We start from the raw sequence: 6,050 nt of genomic DNA, 5'->3' as shown, positions 1-6,050 counted from the left end.
GAACATACATAGTTTTCACCTTTAAAAAAAACCTATTTAAGGGGCCAGAGCGATAGCACAGCTGAATAGGTCATTTGCCTTGCATGCAGCTGACCTGGGTTCAATCCCCAGCATCCCATATAGTCCCCTAAGCAGCACCAGGAATAATTCCTGAGTGCAGAGCTAGAGTAAGCCCTGAGCATCAGTGGGTGTGACCCCAAAAGCCAAAATAAATAAATTAAATTAAACCTATTTGATTACCATATTAGGACCCATAAAATTTCCTTTTTATGAAGGACTGGAGTGATAGTACAATGGGTAGGGTGTTTGTTGTACATACTGCGGACCTGGACTCAATGACCCTGAGCCCAGAGCCAGTATGAAGCCTTGAACAGTCCCAGGTTTTCCCCCACCCCCCAATTTCCTTTTTTACATAATAATTCTGCTTTTTAAAATCAATACCCTGGACTAGATCTAAATTTGATTAAAAGTTCCTCTCCAAGATCTATATCATTAAGTTTGCTTATTTATCTTTACTTTTAATAAAGCAAAATTGCTTTAGCAGAATTATAAAAGTAAAATACTATCTTAATCTCCAAATATAAGAGAATGGGTAAGTGGATTATGACCAAATACAATCAATAAATTTTACAAAACCTTTAATATATATGTATATATGTTTTATTTTATTAAACCACTGTGAGATAGTTACAAGCTTACATGTTTGGCTTACAATCACACAATGATCAAATACCCATCCCTCAACGAGTGCACATTCCCCACCACCAATATCCCCAGTATATCCCCCCTTTCCCACCTTCCCCCTGCCTCCATGGCAGACAATATTCCCCATACTCTCTCTACTTTTGGGCATTATGGCTTGCAACACATACACTGAGAGGTCATCAGGGTTGGTCCATTATCTACTTTCGTCACACATCTCCCATCCCAACTGGTTCATCCAGCCATCATTTTCTTAGTGATCCCTTCTCTATTCCATCTGCCTTCTCCCCTCCGCTCATGAAGCAGGCTTCCAGCTATGGGGCAATCTGCCTGGCCCTTATATCTACTGTCCTTAGGTGTCAGCCTCATGTGATGTTCTTCTATATTTCACAAATGAGTGCAGTCCTTCTATATCTGTCCCTCTCTTTCTGACTCATTTCACTTAGCATGATATGCTCTATGACTAATCATTTATAAGCAAATTTCATGACTTCATATCTCCTAACAGCTGCATAGTATTCCATTGTGTAGATGTACCAAAGTTTCCTTAACCAGTCAGCTGTTCTAGGGCACTTGGGTTGTTTCCAGATTTTGGCTATTGTGAACAGTGCTGCAATGAACATATAGGTACAGATGTCATTTCTACTGTGCTTTTTTTGTATCCTTGGGATATATTCTCAGAAGTGGTATTGTGGGGTCAATGGAAGCTCAATTTCTAGTTTTTGAAGGACTGTCCATATTGTTTTCCAGAAAGGCTAGACTAGTCGGCATTCTCACCAACAGTAAAAGAGTGTCCCTTTTCCCGTACACCCACGCCAGCACTGAAAACCTTTAATATATTTATAAAATGTAAATAAACATCAACTGCTATAACAACACCTTTATTATAAGTTTACCTGTGATATAAATATTGCATTTTTCATAAGTGGAAGTTGAGACTTGGGGTTCAATGTTAAAGGAATTATGATTCAAGTCCATAGATGACAGAATCAAAAAATTTTAAATATTTTTAATTACGTAGCCATTACTGCTTGTTATTTTTATTATGGAGGTGTTACTATTTATGCTCATGATGTATTAAGTTAAGCCGCTTTTATGATCACCAAAGTACCCAAAATCTTACATCACTGTCTTTATTTATTAAGCCAGAATTTTAACTCAGTTTTCTGAGTCCTAATTATCACATTTATACTACTTCCTGTTAGGATATTTGGTCTAAAAGCAACATACAAAAATCTATATTAAATCCAAGCAAAATCTAAAATTGGCTTTTAAAACAAGAAAAACTGTCATGATGCATAGGAAAACCAATGCTTTATAAAGACTTCTATTTTTCTCTATTTTCATAATTTTCTAAAGGAAAAAGTAATTTTAAGATTCAAGTAGAAGATACTCTATGTTAAAATAGGTAGATAAAAGTAGATTGAATACCAACGTGACATATAAGTTTCATGCTATCCTTACCTACTAATATTCCCAGGTTATCCTACATTGAGCTAGAATCTAAGTAATTCTATTTAAAGTTTGCAGGAAAATGACTGTCACTGTCATCCTGTTGCTCATCCATTTGTTCGAGTGGGCACCAGTAACGTCTCTCATTGTGAGACTTATTTGTTACTGTTTTTGGCACATCCAATACACCACAGGTAGCTTGCCAGGCTCTGTCATGCAAACGCGATACTCCTGGTAGCTTACTCCCGGTAGCTTGCCAGGCTCTCCGAGAGGGGCGGAGGAATCAAACACGGGTCAGCTGTGTGAAAGGCGAACACCCTACCGATGTGTTATCACTCCAGCCCCGGAAAATGACTAAATGATATTTAAAAAATTCCTAAGCCATCATCACTGTCATGCTTAGAATGTATCTTGTAAAGTGGAGGCATAATTAAAGCTGTAGAAAATATTTTTTTGGCAATATGATCAATCTTTAAGAACAATCAAATTTGACTTCTAAGTTATCATTTGTAAGTAGGTTACCACTAACATATAATAAACAAACTCATAAGTACATAAATAAGCTACATTACATTACTATTGCCTCTCCTTTCACCTCAAAGTTTTAGAGAATTTTTTGTTAAGTTATAGCAGTCAAAAACCAATACTGTTCTAGAATTTACTGAGTGCAGAGAAAAAAAAAATGAATTTGATGAGTTCCCACTCAGAATGGGAGAATAAGAGATATAATAGCAGTAGCAGAGTGGGCCTTGGAGAGGTGACCAGGGGGTCATTCACTCTCTTGTTTTGTTTTTTGGGCCAGACCACAGCCCACATTGCTCGGAGCTGGTTCCTAGCTCTATGCTCAAGGATCACTCCTGGCATTGCCAAGTAGACCAAACCCAGAGACAAACACTTTAACACCTGCACTAGCTTCACACCCCTCCTAGTAGTTCTTAGTGTAGTGAATAAATATTATATCACCTGGGTGTCTATGTTCTGTCATTTCTATTATATATATAGCACTGTCACTGTAGCACTGTCATCCCGTTATTCATCGATTTGCTCAAGTGAGCACCAATAATGTCTCCATTGTGAGACTTCTTGTTACTGTTTTTGGCACATCGAATATGCCACGGGTAGCTTGCCAGGCTCTGCCGTGCGGGATGCTAATTAAGAGATCAGAATATTACGGAGTGGAGAAATAGTACAGTGGGCTAGATATATATGCCACTTTCTAATTAGGATGAGAGGATTCTTCTTTTAAATTGCCTTTTAATTAACTGACTTTTGGGAGAATCTGGTACATTCCTTTGTTTAGTAAAAACCTGTAGCTTCTGAGTAGCTTTTTGCTCAAGCATGGTAAAATATACTGAGCAAATGTTCCATCTGAGTTCAGCAGCTTCCAGCAGTCAGTGTTGTGCAAGTGCAACCTCAGCAACCTCAGCACCATCCATCTCCTGAACTTCTTTCATCTTCCCACATAAAAACCCATTCCACTAAACATTAACCCCTTCTTTCTCACCCTCCCCAGCCCTTGGCAACAAGCAGTCTACTTTTAATGTGTATAAAGTTGATTCATCCAGGTACCTTATATAAATGAAATTACACAATATTTGTCCTTTTCTAATTGGTTTATTTCACCTAGCATATAGTTCTCAGGGTTCATCCTATGTTGTAGTATGTCAGAAATCCCTTCTTTTTAAAGCTGAACCCTATTCCATTACAGGTGTGTGTCACTGTTTTTTCCTGCACCCATGGACAGACACTCAGGTTGCTTCCAGCATTTGTTTATTGTAAACAATGCTGATTTGAGCACACATAGTTTCTTAGCAAAGTTAATTCCACAGTGCTGTCTTATATCAAAGCCAAGTATATTTCATGCACAGCAAAAGATATTATTAGCTGACATAAAACCTCATAACTGAAATGTTAGTACAATATAAAAATAGATGAGCTATTTACCAGCATATAGCACTAAGGATTATATCTGGAATATACTCACAGTTTGTTCTTCAAATTATGAAAAGAAATACAATTAAAGAGAGAGCCAAAATCTTCAAAGTCATTCTTGAACTGTTTGAAGACTTATCAGAGAAAGGGTTCAGTGACAGCCAATTGTATATAATTAACTCCAAATGAAGAGGAAGGCTTTTCCAATCATAGACAAAAGGAATTAAAAGTTAGGATACAATTGATAGAATCTTGGATTCTTTCATAGATAGGAAATTTCCAATCAATACATCCTACTTGATATATTTGACATATTTGTAACATAAAGGTGCCAAAAAGTGAGTTTAAAGGGGACCTTATCTGTTCACCCCTGTTAACAGTGGTAGGCCCTGGGATATAGTAGATGTTGAATAGATGAACAAACTATTGAATGAATGAGTGAATGGACAGTTGATATGCTTATCTCATCAAGACAACACCTTCCTTCTCATCTACATTTATGGAGCAGCCAGAAGAAAGAAACCATTCTCTCTACTACAATGAAAGAGGAAGCTTGACTCAACCAGAACAATTCAACTTAGCAAGAAATATGAAAAATGAAAACAAACCCAGAGTGTAAAGAGTCACTGGGTAATCAGGGATATTTTCAGCGCAGTGCCTTTCCATGGTTGGATATGTGTGGAAACTTTTGGGTAGGTATGAAGCTGTGTTGAGTTGGTTTTCTGCAATGTATGGTATGATCATAGGCTGGAGTGAGACCCCAGCAAGCACTTGTGTGAGCATAACAGCAATCTCCAACAAGCATTACAACCAGAATACATAAAACTAAAAACTGACATTGTCCAGCGAGTACATGCGCAAACAACGATAACTAAAGTGTGAGACTGCCTCAAACAGCACAACCAAGTGTGTAAGCACCATAACCAAGAACGGGAGTCCCGTCCCCTTCTTATCCTACAACAGCAATGATCAGAAGGAGCTGAAAGACTGTTATTACTCTGGTATTGGATGCAAGGTACACAGGGTGCAAGAGGAGCGAAGAATCTACTTGATCTAGGAAAGAAAAGTCATTTTGTTATTATGACAGATCAAATAGATCCCAAATACCTGCTATTTTGCAATGCAATGCATTTAGTGATCACTAAGAACTAGCTTCGTGATACTCATAACAAAACAGCAAGTATACTGAGTTTTCATCACTGTGCTCCCTGAAACACTTTCCAAAGTGTTCCCTGAAACACTTCCTTGTCTGTAGGTATTTTCCCTCCATTTCCAACAGAAATGTCTGGCTATTTTGTACATTTTCCTGGGATTGGTCATTTTTGTATAGGCTTGATACCCTTAAAGGGCCGCAACTGTTTGTGTTGAGAAAATTCAGAAAAGTTGATTGGCACAATGAAAGACGGTTAACTTTATTTCAGACATGTTAATGTCTACACAGAATTCAACCATGAGTTTGAAAGGTACACTTCAGCAAAATCATTCCAGAAATCTTGCAGACAATGAGATAACCTGAAAAAGCCCTAGACTTCATTGAATGCCAAGAAATACTGTTTTATGAGTTTCAGCAAAGACCACGTCTTATCCTTATCTTACCCAGACACACTCAAATAGATGCAAATAATTTTGGGCAAAATATTCTTAAAAAACGTATTGATGCCAAAGATTGGAGCCTGTAAAACACGTACACTTAAACTTATATAGTTTCAGCCCACTATTTTCTTTCATTAAGATAGAAAATTCTGTTGAACTTGAAAACATGTAGCTGGCATTAATCCCGTTTAAAACTGCCTTATTCCCCAAAAAAGAAAAAAAAAGAAAAAAGAAACGAACTTTTGTTTGTTTGTTTGTTTGTTTGTAAACAAAAAAAAACCCTGGAGCTGGAGTGATAGTACAGCGGGTAGGCTAGGGCGTTTGTCTTGCACACGCCCAACCCACGTTCCTTCCTCAGCATCCCATATGGT

Source organism: Sorex araneus, chromosome 2, assembly GCF_027595985.1.
Source record: "Sorex araneus isolate mSorAra2 chromosome 2, mSorAra2.pri, whole genome shotgun sequence".
NCBI lineage: Eukaryota > Metazoa > Chordata > Mammalia > Eulipotyphla > Soricidae > Sorex > Sorex araneus.
Note: the sequence above shows the minus strand (reverse complement) of the source record.